We start from the raw sequence: 19030 nt of genomic DNA, 5'->3' as shown, positions 1-19030 counted from the left end.
ATGCCGCGTGTGGTGCATGTATTGAAATACACGGAAGGAGGAACGTACCACACATATAGACGAAGTTTCAATGAAATATGATACCGGGACAAATGATAAATCACTACGAAAGGGATGAATTTGCAAAACTTCTTTCGCCTGGCTATAGGGAAATGATCATTTTTTTCTACTTTCACGGAGCATTACGTACCTGTTATCGTATCACGTTTGACACAGTATTGATAGCCAACACGTGGCATAACGGGAAATCGGTATTGAACTAACTAAATGGCTAACGGCGTCGTGGCTCTGCTAAAAAATTACTTGCCATACATTTATTCAAGAGTTTTATCATTTATCATATTACGCGCTTTCCGATAACGTTGTACGCCCGCGCGCGTGCGTGTAAATCGCAAATGTTTAATGATAGATTCCGATGCCAAATGTCAATGAAATAAAATTAAATGCTCTCAATTTTACGCATCGTTGTTTCAAGATCAAAGAATGGAAATTTTAATACATGAACTTCATATACTTCATATAAAATTGTTATCGTTTTTAACACGGAATTATAATTTTATCGGTGTGTTATTCTGTCTATCCAAGATTATTATATATCGTCGACCTGTTTATTAGTTGAACCGAAAGAGAATTTTACAAAGCAACAAAGCACGCGAACCGTGAAATAATAGTTGTAAAACCACGCGGACGATAATATGCGGTAAATATCTTCACCAAGCGCACGGGAGCTCTCTTTAAGCGCGTCGCATTCATTTTTGCTGGGAATTCCATGGAGAACGCTAACCCGGCAACCGTCACTGTGCAACCTCCCGCCTGCCACCATCACCAGCGGTCTTTAATACACGCAAAATTCCATGCATACTCTCCCGTCAGACACATCTTGACGAAATGCGATTATGACGAAAAAAAAAAGAAAAAGAATTCCCAGTTGCTCGACAGGTAGACATAATGATTTTGGACCTGGACCGAAGGTGATCAGTCATGGGAGATGCGTGCCAAAGTCAGAAAGCGAGAGGAGGAGATATGATTCTCCTAGGGAGGATAATTTCACACGCAATCACACCACGCGCCCCCCTCTTTACGAGCCGAGTTTCATATAAATCTTACAAAGTGTCGGCGGAATGACGGTATTTCTACTGACAGCAAGAGGAGTCGCAATTCGAGCACAATTACCCCCGAAGAGCCGGCGAGCAGGGTACACTTTTAACAAACCGGCGGCACCAGGACCCCTCAGCCCTGGATGCTTCCACCCTTCGGAGAGAAGGAGGGGCGAAGCCCTGAGGGACTTCGATGGGGAACGTCGATCAAACCCCCCCCCCCCTCCCCCGACACGCCACTCGCACCGGCTCTCCCCGACAAATTCCCCGATAGAGCGACTTCGGCGCGTTCGGTATATGCCTTTTTAACGAGGCGCTCCTTTTAACCCGGAATCGCCATGATCGATGGTACGGAAGAACGAGATCGAGAGTTGGGACGTCGATCATGATTTCGCGCGAGCGACACCCTAACTCGGGGAAGTTCGGGAAGCATGAAAGGCGGAAAGGATCGCGTGGAAATCACGATTCCTCGCCTCGGTAAACGCGCGGAGAGCGCGAGAAACGATATCCTCGGGGATGTAATTCGACATGACGCGACGCCGTGAGTCGGTGCTCGTCGTGACGTTGACGAAGAGTTGTCAGGAAGCACCGACAATAGAGATGCATGGATGATAGAGAGAGAAAGAGAGAGTGAGAGAGAACTGGTCCGAATAATTAACGTATAATCTGCGGCGGCGTTTGATCGTTTCACGCGCACACCGACCAACCGGTCACGAAAACGCTGCATCCTTTGTGCGATGCGTGTATTTCCGTTTTCTGCGAAAACCGTCCCGCTGAATTTTTCGCTTTTCACGGATGTGCGCCGTGCCTGTCAGATTTTGCGGAAAAAAACGCTTTTACGCCCAACCCAGGATAAAGTGCGTCGTGATTTCGCGTTGTTAAAAATTGACGGCGGGCGCCGGGCTCTCGCGGAGCTTTGTGATGTTTCCGTGTGTGAAATGTTTTAATGGGCAGAGTCAACTTCGACGACATGCAGATAAATAGTAAAAGTTAATTTCACTCAATCTGGTGTGAGATTATTATCGTGGCAAGTATTGCAAATCATTCATTTTCGAATATCATGAGTCGTCGGAAATTATCGTGCACGTAACTTGATCGTAATTTCGATATTTCTACTAATTGAACTGATTTTGTGATGTGACAATCGAAAGCACACATATTGCCGGATACGTAGAAGTATACACAAATTAACCAATTTGCAATCAGGACGTCAATTATTCATATATCTGTAATATCTCTAATTACTCGCAATATGACGAGAATGAGAAAATTCATTAAAGCGAAACTTAATATCACATGGTAATCTCACGTTACGGACCTTCGTCAGACCTTCCTATTTATCACGGAGCTACAACACAAGTTCATACACGTGGCAGCTCATGAATACGTCCACGGGGCTCAGTCGGCTTAACAAGCTATCTAATCAATCATCGCTTTCATACGCGGGAAAGTGACAAATTTGAGCGCAACGTCCCACGGTAGGCGATAAAACGCATCGACTCGTAAGCCAGACTGTCTCGGCTGTAACGCAATTTCGGTCTTATCTGTCGGCGTGTATCGCATTTCGGCCTCCTGTCGGCCGTCGCGACGGTCCCCCGCGTCCCACATCGCGTGTACACGAGTCCAAGGGACTCTTATTGCGGTTCGTGCCACCTTTATCTAGCTAATCCAATATTTCGTTTCGTAGCTCGCAGGTGGCTGCCGAGTCTACTCGCGATTTCACGTGAAGCGCGCAAACGAGCTCGACGGCGCATCGCGGTGGCGGCGCGGGCGTCGGCGCCGTCGACGACGACGGCGAAGCGCTCGCAATGTACTCCTGGCGCCGAGATAACTGATTGGATTTAACAAACGTTGCAAACGAGTTTTATTCGGGGCCGCTGCGTCGCGAATGTGCATGGGTTGTGCATCGCGGAAAGTCCCCATTCCGGAACGCGTCATTTAGAGAACGCGATAAGAAAACGGAAACATTTACTTGCGAATTATATGTGTAGATCTCGGTCTTAAACGAAACTTTGCGCAGCGAATCATGAATAACTTTCTAAATAAATCTTTTCTCCCCTTGTTTTCTAACTTTTTAACATAAAAATAATATATATTTCATATTATTTCATATCTTCTATACCTTTTCAATATTCAATTGTTATTCTGCCACTGTATATTCCCAGTTCTTGTAAAGCCGATCTTGAAATAAACAAAAACTTTTGTAAATAAAAAATAATCATTCTTCGGATCAACGTGTTTCTTTCTTCAGTGTTGGTAACATAACTAGAGCTGTTTTTAGCATAAAAAGATTTGACGAAAAATTTTAACTTCTTTATAAAATATCTTCAGACATCTTTTTTTTAATAAGACATCATAATTCTGTCAAATCTCAAAGTCTACTTCGCGTTTAATCATTAAAACTTTCTTTCAGCCGGCAATAAAAATTCGTGTCTGTTGAACGAGGATCCCGAAACGAAATATTAGATTAGCTTGGCGAACAAACGAGGATGCAAAAGTTAATTAAGATTAGAAATTGTGACTTACAAAAGAGGCAAAACCTTGTATCGACGTGAAGCGCGTTTGGACGTTCGTGATTTTGCGCGGAAAATTAAAGCGTGATTGACGGCCGATATAGCTTTGCAGGACGTTGGAACAAAGCTTACGCATTACGAAGGTATCGCGTGATCGTTAAAAAAAGCGCGGCATATCCCGCTTTCGCCGGGACGCGAAACGAGTTACGCCCGTTGGATTACGCTGCTTCTCTCCTCATCAAAATGGCGAGGATGCGCGGCGAAATATCAACGCGGCAGCTTGTTACAGCAGGAAACTTGATTCGACTTAACCTCCATAAAAAACCTCCATAGAAAGCAAGATTCTTCCTGATTCCGCTGTGCACGGGGGCGCAATGCGGAATTAGAATCGCGCAAGGAACGCAGCGGAAACAGAACAATAGCACGACAAGGTAGACTCACTCACCGGTCGATGAAGCGCCGCTGTCTGCCGTCGAGCGATCCATTCTGCTTCAGAATCACAGTATAAGAAAGAACAGTAGGTAGACTCTCCTGAAAAAATTGGTAAATGAATGCACAACTAACCACATGGCAATTGTCGTCTGCTAGTACTAATATCATCTCATAACTAACCGTACACGCGCACTGCAGGGCTACGTAATGCATTGACAAATTCAAACCTTAATGTAAAAGCTACGGTAACTAAAATTAATATAAATTTATTCTAGTATTATATTACAAATTATTACATAAATAGAAAGGGTTATTGGTGTGCGTCTAGGTTGCTACAGTCACGCACAATCAATGAACATGGTGGACACAGAGCATACATGTGCCTACGTGTGCGCGATTCGCGCTTGTTGCGTTACTTCTCTCTAAATTTCTTGGAGTGGAATCTCATTCTTTTGGAGTGAGATGTCACTACAAGCAATAATGAAAATACTGCCAGTCGAAAGGAGTGATTTCACCTTTTTAAAAGAGTAAAGTTATTCACGCTTACTTGGAGTGATTCTTCAACTCTGAAAAGAGTGCCATATTTATGACGAGAAATGCATTCTGCTTTCATAAAATAAAGCTAATCAGTGAACACTCAGTGATTTTTTAATCTAATTAGTTCTTGCCTTTAGATCTTCGTCGGATCCAAGTGCAGAAACCAATATATCGTAATGAAAAATCACTGAGCGCTCACTGATCAACTTTGGCTGTGTTCGGGAAGCTCACTATCAGCGCTAAAACTCTATAGTCATGTCACGTATACTATAGATTTTCAGCGCTACATAGCGCTAATAGCATCTCCCCGAACACAGCCTTTGTCTTCTGAACGCAGCCTATGTGGTATTCTAACCTAAAACCTTCTGAACACGCAGAACCGGGAAATGGGAAGCCAATTTCACTCTAAACACAGCGAAGGTTGGAGCGCTTATGTCTTCACTTTAAAAATAAGGGTGAATTCACACCTTGGCAGAATAGCAGAAAGCAGAAAAGCAGAAGCCAATCAGAACTCGCGCTGGTAGTGGACAGTACATTCTGCTTTTCTGCTTCCATCTTTCCGCCAACTGTCGACTATCCGCGCGAGTTCTGATTGGCTTCTGTTTTTCTGCTTTCTGCTATTCTGCCAAGGTGTGAATCCGCCCTAAGAGTGAAACTCTTCACTTTTTATCTTAAAGTGAATGAAGTCACTCTATTGGAGTGTGTGGCGACTCGGCGCCTAACAACCGGCAGCCAGTCGACCACTGTGCGGAGCGAGGCGTAATCACAAACATCCCCAATACGCGAGATAATACCACAAAACAACGATAGAGGGCGAATTCGCGGAATCGTTACTCGTAATTAAAACTTCCCCCGGCTGAGGATATAAGGACCGCGAAGATGAAGAGCCGACACACTTGCAATATTTTTTAGCCCCCCCCCCCCCAAAAAAAACGTAGGTCTGGCTACGCCACTGCCTTCCACGTTTTCTACAAATTCTTTCATTTTCTTATGTTAATCTATCGGGTGCAGAAGACTGGTGGACGGTTTGCGGTTTGAGCCTTGTTGCTCCCTAATCTGCCTTTGCACAAAGGCCTTCTCATTTTCAATTTGAAGCAGCTTGGCCTCGTGCTTTCTTAATCTTCCGATTTTGGCCTAGATAATTATACATTTTATGAATTCACAATAATCTAGGATATAATAAAATTTTAAGATTCCATACCTTTTTCTGTTGTCCACAGACTTGGGGTCTAAGAATATTTTGTACGCTTCTGTAAGCGCTTCGCAGTGGCGTAGCCAGGGGGGGGGGGGCTATAGGGGCTCAAGCCCCCCAAAACTTTAAGTCAATACCCAAGAAAAAGTCTCAAGAAAAAATGAATTTGTTGGGAATCTAAACTTAACTTTTCCAGCAAAGCTACCGTCATAGCATGTGATATGTGAAGCTGACAACGCAACAAGCGCGAATCGCGTATTCGCGTCTAGTGTACTTACTGTTCTTACTTTATATACTGTGCCAGAATCTGCTTCAGCTCCGCTTTGGATCCTCTTACTGCACGCTCACTCGCGCGGATAGCACTCGATCGAGAAAATCACGAGGTTAATCACGGTGAAATGCAATGCGATGATCCCTCGTCGCACACATAGACACGCTGATAGTCGCGCATAACCGTGCATTCTCGACGTTTGCACTCGCGACGCACACGCTCAACCGCGCTTTTGGAACCCCGGAACGATCTGACGTTATGCACGACAGTCGCGAAGTTTCGTAGGCGCGCGACGCGACTCCGATTGGCGACAACTTCGCACAAGTATGCGATCCGCGACGATATCTCGCGTGCGATGCGAAAAACGAACGATTTCACGGCCGCGTATCTCGATGAATCCACGATCTCCGCTCGGTACTCGACCGATTCTGCACTTCCGACGATGAATTGCGTGTAATCGCGTGGTCAGTTACGTGCGAGACTCGCTCGCGAAACGCAAAACGGAAGCGACAAATGGGGAACGATCTCGTCGAGATTTCGAACGAGCGCGGAGCAACTACGTGACTATACTAACAAGATGACCGCGCGAGTCAAAATAAGAGACTAATGCGTATCTCGAATGCTGTAGAAGAGAGAGCCGACATAAATAAGTCACGACATCAAATTGCTACTTGTTATCTATTTTATTAATACGTATGATTGCATATTCGATGTTAATAATTTTAAATGAATAATAATGTGCGTGACGTGTTTGCGTTTAGTTTTTTAGCCGATATTTTGAACCTTACGAATGTCCTTTTATTAGAAAATTGTTACAACACCTTTCGACAATTTCTTCTTTATCATATCATCGAAAAATATTCTTTAATTAATTATTTCAATTATTTATCTTGAAAAGATAAACATGAAATGCGTAATTACACGGCTTATAATTCGCATAATATGTATCTCAAAGATTGACGCTTCGGACTAAAGTTAAACTCGGCGCAATACCTGCATCGCAACATCGACCAATTTCATCATCGAGCACCTCAGTACAATTAATAAAATTGAATTATTCATTGTACCAAGGTACAATATATTCAAATCATTTATTCATCATAAACTCCACATTATTTATCACATTAAAGCATGAAATATCGGTTATTGCGCAATCGAAATACACATTAACTGCATTCGAGTGTACGATAATTAGTCGGTTTTAATATGAAGTTAGATACGGCCGGAATAACATTTGAATTACTAGCAATTTTGTTTCCTTATTATCAGTTTTATCTGTTGAGTTTTGGCGCGTCACCGATAGAGATCATTAACCAGAGATCAGACCACGGGTGAACGATTTCTGATTGATTCGCATCGCGTAAGATAAAACCGGAAGTGAGAGAGAAAAATATATATATATATTACAATTTTTTAATTCCAGGGGGGGAGGGCAATTGCACCTTCTTGCTCCCCGCTCCGAGCGCCCATGCCTAGCTTCCTACACTTTCAATTTTCACGGGCTTCCCACACTGGGCTACCTCACATCGAACATTTAGTTAAAAATATAAGAAAAACTCTGATTTTAAGTCACTTTTTTCCATCGATACGTCACACATTAAAGAATATGCCTATGCATAGGAAAATTTGAAAAAGAAAGTAGTTTGTAAAATATTTACCTGTGAAAAAAGGTTACATTCAAAAATCGTGAATTACTTTATTTTACTTGGGGTTTCAGGCACCCCTGTGTGGGAAGCTAGAGTCGCTAGTCATCGATGCACGCGAGGTAGACGGATAATATCGTGTCGTTCGACTCGCGTAGTACAATACTTTCGCTTCGCCCGCTACTGTCGCTCAGAGTGTCGACTTCTTGGATTAGACGCGCGGTTCGGGAAATGCCGAGCTCGCTTCGCGTTTTTGCGCGTATCTTCGCGGGAATGTCGACAGCGGATCGGGAGTGATTGAATCGCCGAGTGTTCGCGATAGGATGCGGATCGTTAACAGTACATCGCTGTTCGGTGTTCGGTAAGGAAATGGCCGTCGCAAAATCGCGCGATAGTCCTCGATTCGCATTTCATATTATGCGGCCGTTGCACTGCGCGACTACAAACGTCGAAAATATCGCGCGGCTACGTGGATTAATCAGGATACGCAAAGCTAATCGAACGAAACACGAGAATTCGCCGATGGAATTTCAGCCGTCGGAAGAGCGATCCGCGCACCGTTCCGCGTGAAATTGGCCGCAAGTACTTTAATCGTCTCCCGTGACGAAGTTCGTCGCGCAGCGTGCAAACGGCGGAACAATGGGCGGTTAGTGTTTCGCATCGCTCATAAACGATGTAGAACGTCGCGCGTCGCGCAATAAATCGTGTTCGGTGATCATGATTGATCATGACCTTACGCGATCGAGTATTATTATTTTATAGAAGCAAGTTATATTTTTCAACAAGTATAGTAGTTTTCTGGCGAAACAAACGAATCAAATTGATATTATTATTTTATTTTTTCGCGTATTCGTGCGAACAAGTGATTCGAGTAGATGTAACGTCCGACGGAAAGTCGGTGAGTCGCGGCTCGTGAGTGAGTTTTGTGTTCGGCAGCATTTTGGAGCATTTGCGAGCATTTAGGAGTAATGAGACGATTGACGGGAAAGTGATGAATCGACTAGTAAATAAAACAACTTGACCGTAATTCAGTAAGTATTATTTTTGCTTGCAAGTCTCTCTCTCCTCTCTCCTGTTCTCGTTCCTTCTCTCTGTTTCGCTCATATTATTAAAGGCGATTTTACATTGCGCTTTAATACGCACGTTCCATCACCATGTCCTCGACGAGTTATATCGCAAATTAAAATGTTGTAAAATAGAACAATTTTATTCAGCAAAATGAATTCTCTTGTTTTCCGCGTTGAGACCAGCGTTGAAGCAACTGTGCGCTTCATTGTGCGTGTTGAGTATTAGGAGCGATGTAATTTGATTCTTATAGTTTGAGGTAATTAAACCGGCACGGTGCTATGTGTGTACGATAATCACAGTATCACACTGTGTTAATATTTGGTGTAACGTTTAATATAACATTATAACATTTAATATGTGCTATCATTTAATACAACATAACATTTAATATAATATACAATTTAATATGTGCTATCTAAGGTAATAAAGAAAGGGAGAGAGAACTGTGATACGATTCCTATGATAAATACCGGTGCTATTATTGCAAAAACTGCAGCAGGTTAAAGAATACACGTTTCTGTTTTATGAAACATGCGAATTAATTTCCGCGTTGCAATATTTTATTGACGATGCGTCACGTATCGTTATGTGACTTTATGTGGCGATTCGTTGTGGCGTGACCTGCATATCGCGTGATCAATAAGATATCTAGCACGACAGAATTAAAACTGCAAAACCAAAATGGTCAAAAGCACAATGTAGTTCGATAATAATCCGATAATATATCTTCAAATATTCGTAAAAATAAAAAAGAAAAACATGGTCATGATCAAATGAAAATAAAATGAAATCGCCAAGTATAGTTCAGTAAATAGATGTTTTTTGAAAGTCAAAACATGAAGTGTATTGCGAGTCCAGTTATATTATAGGTATTGCGTATAGTCTCGAAAGAAACAATAGTGAGATATTTTATCTGTTCAATATTTCCTTGTGCGGTTTCGCGAGAGCACCGACTTAGGTGCAATTATTATTTATTAGTCGTTGATATGCATGATGCGATGAGAAATAATATTTCATTTTTGATGATAATTAAGTTTTTGTAAGAATGTGAGTATGTTTTACTGTGTGTGTGTGATGGCATACATTTATCTATACAATTCACCGTATTTGAAAAATAAAAGAGCTTATTAAAATTATGTGGTAAATATATGACAGACAACACGAGCAATTTCCTTCTGAATTAATTTACGCAGGCGGTATACATAAAATTTAATCAGCAATAGATTATCCCGCTCCGTACAACGATACGATGAATGCGCGATCATCGCGAAACGCGAAAGAGCATTATGCACCAATGGTTCTCCATTGTCAGAATAATGAATTACACTTGCAAATGGTATTACTTTCGATTATGCGCTCTATCGCTTCTTCAAAACGTGATTAACAGGCGAACAAATTAATGTTTGGTTGATCACTGGCTGTGCGTGAAGCGCTACGCGCCTCGACGTTACCCGCCGTCGTAATAAAAAAGAGATCGACGTAATCCGTGAATAATTCCTGGAATTGAATCGTGATAATTATCCGTTCTCGACATTACATTGACTTAAACAAATATGTATACAAGCGAATTAAACAAATGCTCATCGTGTTCCTCTGTCCGACATTTCGTGCTGCCTCTTCCGGTGCGGTTTCGATCCCACTACTCATCGCGCGATATTTTCTCTTAATACGACTTTCCATCACAGAATCTCTATAGTTTACAATTTGATAAACGGTTCGATACGACAACAGCCGACGAGAGATGATGTATCTCGAGGTCGTTGCGATCGTATATCGCCGCACGTTAATAAAACGCAACCACCCAATTTCGCTAACACCGCGGCCAAACAAATCACGAAATACCATTATTTCTCGATGCGCATTGTACGTCGCGATTAATTAAATAATAATTATCCGTTAGAAAACAAATGCTTATCTCTCGTAACATTATAATCTCTCTTTACCCTGATTTGCATGCATACATGTAAAGATATACATTAAGGAGGAAATATTTCTCATTATATTGCAACGTGGTAACTAGATATATTTTTATCTTTATTATGAAACTGTACATATTTAATCTTTAAGCATACTTTTCTGTAAATGTGGAATATATTAATATTATAAATAAAATCATTAATAAATAGAATTATTTTTATCGTTGACGCAAATTGTAACTACATTTTTATTAACAAACGGAACTCTAAAGGTGCTATTTCATGCTGACGCTCGATGCTCATTTTTAGCGTCAAAACGTCACGTGATCAAAATTAACGCTGGATAATGGTCAATTTTGATCACGTGACCTGTTTTGACGTTAAAAATGAGCGTCGAGCGTCAGCATGAAAAAGCACCTTTATTCGTAAATACGAATACGTAACGCGCGAAAGTAATTATAGATATAGTTAAAATAATAAAAATAGTAAAAGTAATTAGCAACTCGAACGTTACCGAACAAATAGCTTTACGTATCGCTGTGGTCTCCTCTCTTAATTGACTTATTAGTTCACAAAAGTCGTGGCCAAGTTAAACGACGAGAACTGTCCCAGCAACGTTCCGATAGTAATAGATTGAAAGTTTGATCGACAGTTCGGGGATGTCAAGACCATCAACGACGGGTGCATCTCGTTGATTCGCTGAGCGGTCGTTGAAAAACGCGGTCACTTGTTCGATCCCCGAGTCTCGTTTTATTCTTCGGGACGGCGCGGCGCAACACGCGATGCAGCATTAACGCAGATTCGATTTTTGTCGCGTCGCGCGGAAAAATTTCTAGCTACCACCTAGCGTCAACATACCAAAATTTGCACGGCGCGCCGTTTCGATCAAATTTACAACCGCGCTCCGAACAACGATGGTGAGCACGATCACAAGCGATTACCAACCAAGCGAATTGCGCTGCTTAAACTTGAAAGGATGACTGAATATAATCCGAGTATAAATTCTGCTCCATTTTTTATCTACCGCGTGTTGAATTTCTGACCTTTGTAATCGAATTTGTATTGGATCGATCAACCTATGTTTGACTATTTTATTTTACTGTACGTGTTTAAAGCAATTTGAAATATATTTGAAATGACTTGAAATGCACCGACTTGAAAACTTGAAATGATAATCTTATTTATTTTCGATTTATTAAAAACGTAACGTATCTTTTCCGAAGTGCTAAACATTTTTTAGGAAAGTAATTCGTGTGCTGTATAAAATTATATCTTTTCACTTTAATTCTTTCTTTTCTCGTTGGAATACCATACTTTGCACGAATATATCATGTTACGGTAAAGAAATAACATATTAAATGCATATTTTTCAATAATAACGTAACAATTTTCATGATATTAGAAACAGATTTATGTAAAATGCTTTTCTCCTTCTTACGTTATCTTGTTACGTTTATTTAATTAATGTTGCATTTTTTATAAAAACCGATGTTGTTTTAATATTTCTTTATCTCGTAAAATCTTTCTTATTCCGTAACAGTATACTTACGTTGAATAAATAATAATCACCAAGATAAAGTACCCTTAAAGTAACAACTCATAAGGTAGCGCACATAACCGCACAGATGCATTTTAATGAGAGTATAAAAGACGTATAGGGTACATTAAACACGTATTACGCGTCTCTTCCGCGGCCGAGAGAGTCAAAACTCAAGGCAGTACAAGGCTAATTAACAATTCAAAGTTTCGCCACTCTCGCAACACCCGCTACTCTGTTTTGGCGTAACGAGCCGTTGTGTACGAATTAACGCGCGCCCTGACTCTGAGTCTCATACAAATTTGTCTCGTTCCAATGTAGAGCTTTGAATGGCCACAGAAGTCGTGGTCCTTCCGGTATCAACAGCAGGTTACGCGATGAATTCCAATGACGTCGACATAAAAATACAAAGTACTATTTGCTATGAGAATTTCATAAAAACTTTTGTGAAAACTGAAATAGTACTTTAAGCGAAAAATAAGAAGAGGAAAAACATGTTTTGCAAGAGGTGAATATCTTCAAATATTCGTAAAAATAAAAAAGAAAAACATGGTCATAATCAAATGAAAATAAAATAAAATCGCCAAGTATAGTTCAGTAAATAGATATTTTTTGAAAGTCAAAACATGAAGTGTATTGCAAGTGTGTGTGTGTGTGTGTGCAATAGTATTAAAAATTTAATAGTTACTTTATTCAATCTATATGTTTATCTATGTTTGAATCGCTACAGACAAATAAAACGAAGCTGATACTTCCAACTGTCTTATCTCATGAAAGTGTTATTTGCATAAATATCGTTGTTTCTGTAAATGAAATAATAATTTAGAGATTTGAATCATCGTGCATTATCTAGCTGTGAATACGTATAAATTTACGAAAGATACGTGGAATTTAATATCCTTCACTACTTTGTTGCACATATAATTATTACACTTCATATATTTTCACGTACACGTGTGACGCGCGCAAAACTACCGTGCATATACTTCAGAAATTTGTTATCTTATCGACGCGATATACGTGGCGAATGAAATGAATATTAATATTTGGCAGTAGTGAATTTCGAATAATGTATGTATCTCGAATTATATAGTGCTGTTTATGCCAAATTCTTGCGAGACGGAAACGAAACGCGATTAACGATTAAAAGTTTCATGTAGTTTCACAGCAAATACATAACGGTATAGCGATTGCGCACAAATTAATGTCCAGTAATCGCGAACTGTGTCGTAATTTGTTCTATTCCAAATTCGGAAGCTAAATGCGACGAGTATGAATCAGTGGAACGTGAATATTACGAATAATTATGTGCGCACCGTAGAGATATTAAAACCATGTCTGACGTCGTGTTTTCCGCGAATGCGGCATAGGAACTTTCCAGGACGCGCAAATACGGTAACGTCCTACGTTAACACCCACCTTTACGTTTATATGCAATATACGCAATGTCGCGCGATGATTCGAAACTGTCCGACGTACGATTGGCTACAAAAATTTTATTGTTTCTGAAATTGCGTCTTTACATAAATGAGATTTTCCAATAAAAGAAACGATATTGCAATGTATGGGTATGCTCTACTAAAGCGTATTTTCCGTACTTTTTAAATTTTTTAAACGAACTAAGTTTTACAGATTAATTTATTAAGCAAGGCTATGTGATACTACGTTTTCAGTATTTTTTTAAGCAATTGCGCTTTCGACAGATTATTAAATCTAAAAGATTTTTTTAGAATATAAAATTGTGTTACATCATTTTATTTGTTCCATATATTTTACGTAACTTCCAACGCGATTCTTGCCATCTGTCATGCCTGAATCGTGCTTGATTTATTTGATCGAATGAAATATTAATTTGAGTATGATAGCACAAATGAGGAAATAAATTGAAACCGTACAATGAGACGCGATTAACAATTAAGAGTTTCCGTAATTTTGGCTCTGTCAGCCATTAACGGGTGCGTGAGTTAACATAGGACAATCGTGAATCTCGTGGAAACTCATTTCGCCCGGCATTTCCACGCAGAACGACACGAATGCGAATCAGTCAAACGACCGTTTACAGCAACATTCTCGGAGTCTTGCACGCTATATCATGCAAATCATTACGAACAGTGAATAGATATTAATGTTGGCGTTCCGGTCGAATCTCTGACGTTAAGATTGTCGACGTGAATGCGGATGTCGACGTCATCGGTTTGCGCGCGATGCGACGTCTCGGGGCGACGATATAATTTGCAACCAAGGAACGCTCCTCTGGTATTAATATATTCGAGAATCTCCGTTTCGATGGTACGGTTGCCTCTATAGTTTGACATAAATGATTCATTGTGCTCGAATCAACGCGCATCACTTGTAACGCCAGTTAATCATTGAAAGCTTGCGCCAATCCGTAGTTCGCTCGCGCAAATATAAATTAATTGAAACGAATTCAGTGGTCGATCGGACAGATGAATCGTAATTGTTTATGAATGATTATGTATAATTCATGCTCCGACGTTGACGCGTGGTACCTGCTAATATTCTTTCATATAATAGCTCGTCAGTCTGTGATCCACTCGCCAAAAATATTCTATGTGAGCATAACTAATCAGGATGTAATTTTTAACGAATAAAGAATTGCGATATAATATTTATGTTTTTATAAGATCATGAGATACGTTATTTGATTAAAATTTCATAGTTTTGCAAAACTCTAATATATGTGTACTATTATTTATAATAGATATATTTAACTACTTGGTAAATACTTAAATATATACGCATAAAATAAAGAGAGTAAAATTTTGACGAATTATTTGAACATCATTTTAGATCTTGATATTTTCAAAATGCATTTGTGTTTCATGCTTTTACACTTTTATTTTTACTTCATACTTTTAGAAATGCATAGGAGGAACAGGTATTTGAACGTTTGTGCTTTGACGCATCCCCGAATACTCGTAATCGGTCAACGCGATACGATTAACAATTTAAAATTTCGTTCTCTTCCATGGATTTCGTGGATTTCGCGCATTCCCATAGAAGCAGGCATGCTATGGCATGCCTATGTGAATTAACGCACGTTTATTGAATTATTCAGAATTCGCGATGTCCGATGCCGACGAAAGGAGAGCCCCGACTTTTTAATCACGTCGGATCGCACGGAATGCTCCCGGCGGAGAACAAGCACCCTTTATACCGGGTGTTCAATGCAAATAGTAAGTGATACAAATACCGGGCGGAACTCCAGCAATATTAACGTTCCTTCCTCTCTTGTACCCGTCGGACCATATTTTCCCTCCCGTCGCGCCGCTTTTATCCGCTTTCGCGAAAAGAACGTCGCGTTTCTTTATCCTACCGTTATACTCTTCGTCTTCGACTCGATATTCATTTTCCGTTGCCATTTTTTTGCCGTTGTTCTTACAAACAGGTATACCTCTATGTGCAGTATAGCGGAATACGTATGCTCAACGAAGACTAAATGAAAAACTACCAATACTATTGGCTATTGAAAACGCTGACTATCACATTCACAAAAAACGCGCAGTTATACTTGCGGAGCTTTCACGCAAGCCAATAAAAAAATGCGATTGTAAAGAAAATAAATATCGAGATATCAGAATGCACATTCACACGTAGACAAAACCGAATGCATATCTGCGTTCCGTCGCGTCAGAAAATGAATATGTTCTTCATTAAACTGGTTCTAGTAGCGTAGGTGGTTCGGACAGGCATAGAAACCACACTCTTCCCTGTTTGCTGATCGCTTTTGTCGACAAGCATCCTATATTTATCCACAAATTACCGATCAAAAGGGAGAACCGTGCACGAACTCACTGTTCCATCGTGTACATTGATGAGGAACAAGAAAGAATCCGGCTCGTGCCGTAACATAACGGCAAAAACTCGTTTCGCTGCGCCGAGAGCAGCGATTCGGTGCGAGCAGCTCGAGCGTGCGGTACCAAGTCGGAAATGACGATCCGGACTGATGGGAATCGCAACAAGGGAAAGCTCGTGCGGGTAGGAATCCACCGTAGCCGCATCCCTTTCTTCGCAAACGAACACGAGGACCGCCACGAAATGTAATTTCCTGTCGGCGCAATCTCGAGCGCGTATAGCGCGTATTAAGCGCGATTTACCGTGGAAACGAGCGGCGGGAACGCGTCGCATCGCGTCGCGACGCACCTCGTCGCATCGGCTAGGGATAACGAAACGTACGGCTGATTGGTTGTAACAAGTGATTGATGCCATTACCGGTGGCCGTGCACGCGATCTCGCACAACCGTGCTCGCGTGCGTGAATTATCTATTCGCACGGTACACACTGCTCGGACATTAGCGGATTACGTGGCGGTACACCACGCGACGTATCTCTTTCGCTCGTTAAAGGGGGCAGTGGGTGGATGGCGGTAGTAGGGTAGGTGTGCATGTACGGCACGGGGCACACGGGATATGTTCCCTTAACTTATCATTCTATTAGCATATCGGTCGGCCTCGTTACGGACGACTGCGGTGATAAATCGCTCGTTTCTGCGGCTCCTTTACGCGCTCTTAACAGATGACGGCTAACGACTATTCGAGTGGCAACGCGACGCGTACAGAGTACTGTGTGCACTAGTATGTGTGTAAATGTATGCATGCACATACATACATATAAATGTATACATTTTATAATCTGCAAAATCTCTTTGTTCTTTAATCGTTATTGTTTTAATGATATTATTACAATAACGTACCCCTTTGACCAATAGCTTAATTTTATTGTCAAAATATTAGAAATGTTATATATTATACTTCATTATTATTCCGAAAATTTTCATTTTAAGGTTGATATTTGTAATTTTGCGTATGCGAGTTAATACATTAAAATAAATGTTTAAGTATTAAATCTCTAGAGAACACACATACACAGACACATTGTGTTCCATTTAACAAGTCTCTTGCGTCTTACAAATTCAACTTTACTGGTTTAAGTACTTTTCATCTTACCATTCTCGAACTAATTTCCTTAAACGGCAATACTTGCGCCACGAGACAATGCAACAATTTTGAGTACGCTCGAGCATTTTCAAGTATTGAGCATTATGTTTTTTATGGTATCTTTCATTAAATTATAAACTTTTATATAAAAACATATTTTAATTCATCGGAAAGAAAAGGAGGAAAAATGTGCATAAAATGATCTCTAAAATATACAGCGTATGTTTGCAATATATATTAGAGTCTCTCGCAAAACAATTTCGTTCCTATTTTGTTCGAAAATATCAAAACGTTATTAAAAAAATATTACCATCGGCATCACTGGTAACAAAAGTTTTCTCACAAAGCTCTGTGTAGTGTGCAATTGTCATAATTTTGCTTTAATGTTGTTGTTTTTCCAATGATACAGCAATTGGTCTCGCTCTGGTATTGCTTGCATTTTATGTTCTTCTGTATGGCACGAGGCGCGCATAAATTTGCAAATGACTTTGCAATCACAGATGTGTATCCTCTTGTTCAAACCACATAGAAAATATGGTTTGGCACCACCACATGGGTATCTTTCGCGAGAGTTCTTATTATGGCAACACGGTTTACATTTGCAATGGTAACAATGCAAGTGCAGTCTGTTCGCAAGAATTTGTGATGTGATACGGCACCTTAATAATTATTATGCAATAACTAAATGATGTTCGCTGCATATACATTGCATATTAAGCGCAAATTTCCCCCAAAAAATGTTTATAACGAGGATCGGTCAAGTCAAAATCACAAAGTACAATTTGGTAACATTTAATAATTACAAAACGTAATCATTAAAAAATGTTAATCAATGTGATTATCATTTTAATAAAGTATTAATTATTCCAAAATTTATCTTTTGACTCTTTTCTGGCAATGGTAAGAATTTTTTTATAATAAGGCAAATGGTGTTTTATATATTACTTCCATCGCAAATATCTCGTGTACCGCAACGTAGAACTGCAATTCCAGTAATATGGGTGACTCAATAATATGAACAATCTTTATAGTTTCAATTGTAAATATTAATATATGTTATCATTGCGAAATTCATTTGACGTTTTACCGATACACGAGATCTATCTGAATACGTAAGAGCGTTGCCTATTATCTTGATAATCAATTTTTATCGCCAATGTAACCATTATACTCGGAGCTCCAGTTTCGATGACGCGATCGATCGCGGATAAGTTCCGCTTCGCTGTACGTCATTGCGCAAGACTAGCTCAGACACTCCCGGCACAAAAGTGTAATACGTTTCCCGATATTCCCCGTGTATTTCTCTCTCTTTCTCTCTTCCTATATAGTTTAGTACACGCGCTTACGCTTTTCACGCGTATCTTTTCACGGCGTTGCACGCGGAAAGCGCGCGATAAATTTCTCGCTGTCCAACTGTTTCACGAGTACTTGGTATGCCGAGCAAATTGCAACGGCGCTACCGGTGGTTGGCAGCGGCAATATGACCGTTGGTTGGGCCAAAAATATTTTGTAATTCATACGGCAATCGTTAAATACGACGTACACGCACGGTAAATATACACGCGCGGTAGAAATCGTAAAATGTCGCGACGCTATCTGATAATGATAACGAATATTCTGGCGGCGTGCTTCCTGCTGCGGTCAGTTTCGGCGTGATCTAAATTTATGCGAATTGCGGTATCGCAAATAATCGATTAAGGACTGCCGTTCATCAGGCCGACCAGAGACAGGATATTGAACATCCGATGCTCCCTATGCCAAATGAGATGAATAATTCGTACTCGTAGCTCACGTTCCTTCCACTGTACGTACATTTTGAATACGTGTATTCGACGTGGTAATGCTGATTGGGTCTCGTCTGAGACT

The 19030-nt window shown here is 40.4% G+C and overlaps 1 protein-coding gene across 2 annotated transcripts in view; it reads left to right on the top strand.

The window, feature by feature from the left end:
• The window catches only part of LOC105282466 (zwei Ig domain protein zig-8), a 251689-nt gene that overhangs the window by 39095 nt on the left and 193564 nt on the right, over positions 1-19030 (top strand). Inside the window, exon 1 of one of the 2 annotated variants that reach the window (XM_011344426.3) lies at positions 8423-8716. The exons of the other annotated variant lie outside the window; for it this stretch is intronic. The gene's annotated coding sequence lies outside the window, so the exon portion shown is untranslated. Of the gene's footprint in view, positions 1-8422; positions 8717-19030 lie in introns of those variants that run through there. 2 annotated transcript variants of the gene reach the window in all.

This window comes from Ooceraea biroi, chromosome 2 (assembly GCF_003672135.1).
Source record: "Ooceraea biroi isolate clonal line C1 chromosome 2, Obir_v5.4, whole genome shotgun sequence".
Classification (NCBI taxonomy): domain Eukaryota; kingdom Metazoa; phylum Arthropoda; class Insecta; order Hymenoptera; family Formicidae; genus Ooceraea; species Ooceraea biroi.
This window is presented reverse-complemented; position numbering and strand designations above follow the sequence as displayed.